This window comes from Salmo salar, chromosome 27, assembly GCF_965601325.2.
Source record: "Salmo salar chromosome 27, fSalSal1, whole genome shotgun sequence".
In the NCBI taxonomy this organism is placed as follows: Eukaryota; Metazoa; Chordata; class Actinopteri; order Salmoniformes; family Salmonidae; genus Salmo; species Salmo salar.
This window is the reverse complement of record NC_138317.1, coordinates 13,677,252-13,686,383: the sequence shown is the minus strand read 5'-3', so window position 1 is coordinate 13,686,383 and position 9,132 is coordinate 13,677,252.

The following is a 9,132-nucleotide window of genomic DNA, read 5'->3' as shown; positions in this document are numbered from 1 at the left end:
AGGGAGCCCAGCCAACAGCGAGTTGCAGTAATCCAGACGGGAGATGACAAGTGCCTGGATTAGGACCTGCGCCGCTTCCTGTGTGAGGCAGGGTCGTACTCTGCGAATGTTGTAGAGCATGAACCTACAGGATCGGGTCACTGCCTTGATGTTAGTGGAGAACGACAGGGTGTTGTCCAGGATCACGCCAAGGTTCTTAGCACTCTGGGAGGAGGACACAAGGGAGTTGTCAACCGTGATGGCGAGATCATGGAACGGGCAGTCCTTCCCCGGGAGGAAGAGCAGCTCCGTCTTGCCGAGGTTCAGCTTGAGGTGGTGATCCGTCATCCACACTGATATTGACTTTCGGGGTATAAATCAGATCACTGTGAGGTACAGCTACCCGCTGCCTCTCATCGCCAGTGCGATCGAGTCAATGCACGGGGCGCGCTTCTTCACAAAATTGGATCTCAGGAGCGCTTACAACCTGGTGCGTATCCGGGAAGGGGACAAGTGGAAGACAGCATTTAGTACCACCTCAGGGCACTATGAGTACCTCGTCATGCCGTACGGGTTGATGAATGCTCCATCAGCCTTCCAGGCCTTTGTTGACGAGATTTTCCAGGACCTGCACGGGTAGGGTGTAGTGGTGTATATCGATGACATTCTGATATACACCGCTACACGCACAGAGCATGTGTCCCTGGTGCGCAGGGTGCTTGGTAGACTGTTGGAGCATGACCTGTACGTCAAGGCTGAGAAATGTCTGTTCTTCCAACAGTCCGTCTCCTTCCTAGGGTACCGCATTTCCACTTCAGGGGTGGAGATGGAGAGTGACCGCATTTCAGCCGTGCATAATTGGCCGACTCCCACCACGGTAAAGGAAGTGCAGCGGTTTCTAGGGTTTGCCAACTACTACCGGAGGTTTATCCGGGGTTTTGGTCAGGTAGCGGCTCCCATTACCTCACTGCTGAAGGGAGAACCGGTGCGACTGCAGTGGTCGGCTGAGGCGGACAGGGGTTTTGGTCACCTGAAGGCTCTGTTTACCTCGGCTCCCGTGCTGGCTCATCCGGATCCCTCTTTGGCGTTCATAGTGGAGGTGGACGCGTCCGAGGCTGGGATAGGAGCCGTGCTCTCTCAGTGCTCGGGCACGCCACCAAAGCTCCGCCCCTGTGCTTTCTTTTCGAAGAAGCTCAGCCCGGCAGAGCGAAACTATGATGTGGGGGACCGGGAGCTGTTGACTGTTGTCAAGGCTCTGAAGGCGTGGAGACATTGGCTTGAGGGGGCTAAACACCCTTTTCTCATCTGGACTGACCACCGCAGTCTGGAGTACATACGGGCGGTGAGGAGACTGAACCCTCGCCAGGCAAGGTGGGCCATGTTCTTTACCCATTTTGTTTTCACTCTGTCCTTCAGACCAGGTTCCCAGAATGCTAAGGCAGACACACTGTCCCGGATGTATGACACAAAGGAGCGGTCCATGGATCACACTCCCATACTTCCGGCCTCTTGCCTGGTGGCACCGGTGGTGTGGGAGCTGGACGCGAACATCGAGCGGGCGTTACGCACAGAGCCCACTCCCCCTCAGTGTCCAGCTGGGCACCTGTACGTTCCGTCTGCTGTCTGCGACCGTCTGATCTATTGGGCCCACACGTCACCCTCCTCTGGTCATCCTGGCATCGGTCGTACGGTGCGTTGCCTTAGTGGGAAGTACTGGTTGTCCACATTGGCCAAGGACGTGAGGGTTTATGTTTCCTCCTGCTCGGTGTGCGCCCAGTGCAAGGCTCCCAGGTAACCTGCCCAGAGAGAAGTTACAACCCCTACCCATTCCACAACGGCCGTGGTTGCACCTGTCAGTGGACTTCTTGACGATCTTCCTCCCTCACAGGGCAACACCACGATCCTGGTTGTTGTGGATCGGTTTTCTAAGTCCTGCCGTCTCCTCCCTTTGCCCGGTCTCCCTACGGCCCTACAGACTGTGGAGGCCCTGTTCACTCACGTCTTCCGGCACTACGGGGTGCCTGAGGACATAGTCTCTGATCGGGGTCCCCAATTCATGTCCAGAGTCTGGAGAGCGTACATGGAACGTCTGGGGGTCTCGGTCAGCCTCACCCTGAGAGTAACGGGCAGGTGGAGAGAGTAAACCAAGATGTGGGTAGGTTTCTGCGGTCATATTGCCAGGACCGGCTGGGGGAGTGGGCGGCGTTCATCCCCTGGGCAGAGATGGCCCAAAACTCACTCCACCACTCCTCCACTAACCTCCCTCCCTTCCAGTGCGTACTGGGGTATCAGCCGGTTCTGGCACCTTGGCATCAGAGCCAGATTGAAGCTCCTGTGGTGGACGAATGGTTTAAGCGCTCGGAGGAGACCTGGGACGCCGCCCATGTGCCCCTGCAATGGGCCGTGAGGCGGCAGAAGGCGAGCGCCGACCGCTACCGCAGTGAGGCCCCGGTGTTCGCACCGGGGGACCGGGTCTGGCTCTCGACCTGAAACCTGCCCCTCCGCCTGCCCTGCCGGAAGCTGGGTCCATGGTTTGTGGGGCCATTCAAAGTCCTGAGGAGACTGAACGAGGTATGCTACAGGTTACAGCTTCCCCCAGATTACCGTATTAATCCCTCGTTCCATGTGTCTCTCCTCAGGCCGGTGGTGGCTGGTCCACTCCAGGAGTCTGAGGTGCGGGAGGTTCCTCCGCCCCCTCTGGACATCGAGGGGGCCCCGGCGTATGCTGTTCGAGCCATCCTGGACTCGAGGCGTCGGGCGAGGGGCCTTCAGTACCTCGTGGAGTGGGAGGGGTACGGTCCGGAGGAGAGATGCTGGGTGCCGGTGGAGGACGTCTTGGACCCTTCGTTGCTGCGGGAGTTCCATCGTCTCCACCCGGATCGCCCTGCGCCTTGTCCTCCGGGTCGTCCCCGAGGTCGGTGTCGGGGGGGGTACTGTCACAACTTCCGCCGAAGTCGGTCCCTCTCCTTGTTCGGGCGGCGTTCGGCGGTCGACGTCACCGGCTTTCTAGCCATCGCCGATCCACTTTTCATTATCCATTTGTTTTGTCTTTGTTTTACACACCTGGTTTCAATCCCCCAATTACTTGTTCATTATTTAACCCTCTGTTCCCCCATGGTTGTTTGTGAGTGATTGTTTGTCTTGTATACGGTCCGTTATTGTGGGATCGGAATATTGTGTTGTATTTTTGAATACTTGAGTAAGTACGTTGATTACTCATATCTGCTGTCCTGCGCCTGACTCTCTACACCAGCTACACACAAGCCCGATTACATGAAGTGCTTTGAGAGACTTGTTAAGAACCATATCACCTCCACTCCTACGTTACTCATCTCATATGTATATACTGTGTTCTACACCATCTACTGCATCTTGCCTATGCCGCACGCCATCGCTCATCCATATATTTATATGTACATATTCTTATTCATCCCTTTACATTGGTGTGTATAAGGTAGTTGTTGTGAATTTGTTAGATTACTTGTTAGATATTACTGCATGGTCAGAACTAGAAGCACAAGCATTTCGCTACACTCGCATTAACATCTGCTAACCATGTGTATGTGACCAATAAAATTTGATTTGATCTGCATATGGGGGGGGGGGGGTGAATTACTGTTTTACTGCTAACAGTAAGAAACATCTCATATTTTCCTCTATCAATAACCAAATCTACAGAAAACTTGTGATTGTGATTGTTCCTGAAAAGCAACTTCTCGCCTTGAAAACGGCCTATGTGACATCGATTATAAGTCAGCAACATATATTCCAGTATCAAAATCGACTACAAAGTGTAAATAGGATTTGAGAGATGACAGAAGAAAATGGTATGTCACAAAATGAAGGGTAACAGTTTTCCTCGTGTTGGGTTTATTTCAATCCTACCCACATGTCCACAGCTGGCATCCACGTAATCATCCATTCTGAGCGAAGCTGCATGAGACCTGATTGTAATGCCCATGGTCAATTTGGTTTGACATTCAATATCTCTTTTGGGCTAGTTTGGGCCGATCAGTAAATTACACAATGTACATGGGACAATATTTTTTCAACGTCAATAGCTCCAAATTTCAATGACTTAACCTCAAACCAACTATAAATTTTAGAAATTCACCTACAAATATTGAAAGCATTTAATGAGACAAAAAGATTTGCAATATGAAAATATTGTCTCATCTACATTGTGTATGTAATGAATAAGGTGTAGATTCACGCGCAGAGCGCGGCAGGTGTTTATTACGCCTTCGCAGAAGGCAGGAATCGTGGTCACAGGCAGGTAATGGTCATACACAGGTAGGCAAAACAGGCAGGTGAATCAAAACTAGGACTGAAGGCTATAACTGGTTCTCACAAACAAGCTAGGAAAAGGCTTACTAGAGTCAAAACGAACAATACCTCACAAAGGCACAAACAGAATGAACCGAACTAAATAAGGAGCTGATGAGACCAGGTGAGTAACTAACACTGGTGAAATCATTGAACAAAAATGAAAGACAGGACTATGTTCAAGAACACAAAGAAACAGGGCTACGTTCAAGAACACAACGAAACAGAATACAAGGTTTGACTATGAAAATAAATACAGAACCTTACAGTGTAATTTATTGACGGCCCCTAACTAGCCCCAGAGTTAGGCTATCCAACATCAAACCAACTTTAGCATGGTCTCGCATACATTTCAGTAACAGTATATTTATACTGAACAAAAATATAAACGCAACATGCAACAATTTCAACAATTTTACTGAGTTACAGTTCATATAAGGAAATCAGTCAATTTAAATAAATGCATTCGGCCCTAATCTATGGATTTCACATGACTGGGCAGAGGCACAGCCATGGGTGGGCCTGGGAAGGCATAGGCCCACCCACTTGGGAGCCAGGTCCACCCACTGGGGAGCCAGGCCCAGCCAATCAGAATGAGTTTTTTCCCACATAAGGGGTTTATTACAGACACAGGCTGGCGTGGTTACACATGGTCTGCGGTTGTGAGGCCGGTTGGACGTACTGCCAAATTCTATAAAATTATGTTGGAGGCAGCTTATGGTAGAGAAATTAACATTAAATTATCTGGCAACAGCTCTGGTGGACATTCCTGCAGTCAGCATGCCAATTGCACACTCCCTCAAAACTTGAGACATCTGTGGCATTGTGTTGTGTGACAAAACTGCACATTTTAGAGTGGCCTTTTATTGTCCACAGCACAAGGTGCACTTGAGTAATGATCATGCTGTTTAATCAACTTCTTGATATGCCACACTTGTCAGGTGGATGGATTATCTTGGCAAAGGAGAAATGCTCACTAACATGGATGTAAACAAATTTGTGCACAGAATTTGAGAGAAATAAGCTTTTTGTGCGTATGGAACATTTCTGGGATATTTTATTTCAGGTCATGAAACATGGGACCAACACTTTACAATGTAAAGTTTACATGTTGTGTTCATATTTATGTTCAGTGTAATTTAATATTTCCCCTAATGCATCACACTAAGTGAAATACAATACTATTAAACCATGTTGAAAACTGTGGAGTGAGTTCCATGTTTAAAAACAAATGAAACTGAATCCAGAATGAAGTGCATGTAGCACTGTCTTTACTGTCCCACTAGATGGCAACATGGTCGGTACTGTAACCGATGGCTACCACTTCTGATGTCAAAGCAGCTGGTGTTTGCTGCTCAGGCTTGATAAAGAATATTGACATGAAAGGTTATGTGGGTCATTCCATGTTCTCCTTTATCCAGTCCAAATGTATTTATTTGATGTAATTTTGTTCTGTTGTTACCATCATTTTTGTATAATTTGTTCATTTTTTTATCCCTTTTGGACTGTCTGAGGCGAGTGTGAGTGCTCTAATAGCATCCCACCAGTAGCGGTTAACAACCTAACATAAGGTTTTCTATATTTCACTTAAAATATTATTTCAGTTACATTTATTAAAATGTAGATTCATTTATTCATTAATTACCTTAGAGTCTCATTTGGCACTACACATCGAAGGACATTTTAAGTTTATAGATACCAACTTTTATATATATATATATATATATATAATATATATATACACTGTTATATCACATATTATGTTCAGCTCCAATCTTTATTTTGGTATGACTGTGTCAGTCAGCACTGGCTCATTGGAAACCGTGTGGCTAAAACATGATTGTCTTTCCATATTCAGATCAGCCACATCTGGTTGAGTAACAGAGGCTGTAGCACACTTGCATGTGCGCATACACACGCACGCACACATGCGCACACACACATGCGCACACATACACATACAAACACACACACACACACACACACACACACCCACGCACCAGTATTGCCCAAAATATTTTCAGACATTAGCTTGTATTATATTCCCACATTCATAAATGCACGCACACTGTGATTACTACTAATTACTACATAAACCTAAGCACCGTTAGCTGATTGTTGTTTCTAAAACAGGGGAACAACAGCTTGACCCTTTGACCCTGCCGGACCTCCCAGAGGAGTCGGCCTCTTCAATGAAGTGGGTCTGAAGGGATCAGGAGTCCTCATCTCTCTTTCTCAATACAAGTCAGAAACACAAAAAACAGCCTGTCCAGAGGGAGAAAAACATCTGTTTAGTTGATGCTTTGACACACATTCAACTCACACGTGCCTGGTCGCTACTGTACACACACACACGTGCGCTAAAGCAGACACGCATGTCACACACACACACACTCAATCACACCTATGCACTCGAATACGCTTACACAAATACACACTCATTATACTGATCACCAAACTACACCACATTCAGCCAGTTTTATGGAGCTGGAGATGGAATGGGAATACGTAAGAGCCTCCTGCATATTAGGCACACTGGCTAACCTGATATTCTCTGTAATGGTATCCAGACGATACGTGGGCAGCTGCAAGGCACAGCTGCTGCATTAGACAACCAGAGGCCAGTTGAAATACACTGCTGTGCTGACAGGTCAGACTCCTTCAATTTATGCCTACCAACTAACGTAAGCATCCAGAGAAACGATCCCCTCTCTGTGTACAGATGTAGGATCTTAATTTGAGACAGTTTGCTACAGCAGGAAAATAATCCTGCAGCTACAAGAAATGTGAATTATTATGTGTATTATATTTAATGGACATTTTTGTAGGGGTTGAAAAATCAAAGTGGATATACACTACAAGTTTAACATTTCCTGCATTGCAGGAAAGTTCTCCTGCAACGGGGGATCAAATTAAGGTCCTACATCTGTGTGCATGTACAATTATACAGAAAAATCTGTTCATCCAGTTGTCTGATTCCAGTTTTGACTGTTATGGTAAAGGTTGGTTTCTGGGCTAATTACTTTCACAAGTTAACATTTTTTGGTTGAGTTGCTTTATACAGTATATAGTCATTGTGTATCGAAGCCTGACCTCACTTGTGTGTTTGTGCTTGTCTTAACCCATGGGGGGCACTGTAACCCTTCTGTTACCACCTCTCACCCTGGGGTTTGTTGGATGAGGGAGAGATAGAGGCTCAACACCTGAGGTTCAGGTATAGATGGTTTGTCCTGGTTTGATGTTCTTCCTTCAAACTGTAGCAAATCTGGGGGATAGCAGCTGGGATGAAACTAGAGACCTTGTATTTGTCAACTCAACATATGTCCAGACGATTACTGGACCATATTCCGACAATAATTATATTTTAAAATGATGTGACATTAAATAAACCTACATTTTGAAATCCAAATACATCAACAATCCCAGTCTATCCGGTCGTGCTGCCGATTCAGTTCTCCTTGCGGCTATGGAACCCTGATCCGTTTCACCGATGTGTTACTTTGTCCCAGACCTGCTGTTTTGATCTGCTGTAGCTGCCAGGCATTTACCAAATCGCGACTTTCTCTCTCTCTCTCTCTCTCTCTCTCTCTCTCTCTCTCTCTCTCTCTCTCTCTCTCTCTCTCTCTCCGTCTCTCCCTCTCTCTCTCTCTCTCTCACTGTCTCTCCCTCTCTCTCACTGTCTCTCTCTCTCTCTCTCTGTCTCTCTCTCTCTCTCTCGGTCTCTCTCTCTCTCACACTGTCTCTCTCTCTCTCTCCCGGTCTCTCTCTCTCTCACTGTCTCTCTCTCTCTCTCTCTCTCTCACTGTCTCTCTCTCTCTCTCTCACTGTCTCTCTCTCTCACTGTCTCTCTCTCTCTCACTGTCTCTCTCTCTCTCACTGTCTCTCTCTCTCTCTCTCTCTCTCTCTCTCTCTCTCTCTCTCTCTCTCTCTCTCTCACACTGTCTCTCTCTCTCTCTCCCGGTCTCTCTCTCTGTCTCTCTGTCTCTCTCTCTCTCTCTCTCTCTCTCTCTCTCTCTCTCACTGTCTCTCACTGTCTCTCAATTTCAATTCAATTCGCTTTATTGGCATGACGTAACAATGTACATATTGCCAAAGCTTATTTTGGATATTTACAATATAAAAATAAATAAAAATGAGAATCAAAATTGTCAACGGGACAACAGTAACAACAATAACCAAGGGTCAGAATAACCATACATTCAACAATAACAATAGCCATACAGTAGAGTACATGTGCAGGTTTATTGGTCTGTCAGACACTGTCCCTCAACTTATGGCAGGCAGCAATGTAGTGCGCTGCCAACACACAGCTCTCTGCGTCCTCCCCCAACAGGACGGGTAGCCTATCCTCATCAGAGAGGTCTTTGAAACCTTTAAAGACCTCTCTGATGAGGATAGGCTACCCGTCAGAGAGGGAAATGACACTCTCTAATTGTTTTATATTTTTGATATTTTGTCAGGAAATGCAGCTCCGTCTCAGGTTCTGCTGTTGTGCAGTGGTTGCACAGCCTTTCCTCTACAGGGAGCCAGGTTTTCCTGTGTCTACCCTTCTCAATGGCAAGGCTGTGCTCACTGAGCCTGTACTTTGTCAAGGTTTTTCTAAGGTTTTGATCAGTAACCATGGTCAAATATTTAGCCATGGTGTACTGTCGATTTAGGGCCAGATAGCACTGCATTTTGCTTTGTGTTTGTGCTTGTGTTTCCCAATAAGCAATGTAGTTTTGTTTTGACTGTGTTGTAATTTGGTTTATTCTGATTGATTGGATGTTCTGGTCCTGAGGCTTCAGTGTGTTAGTAGAACAGGTTTGTGAACTCAGCCCCAGGACC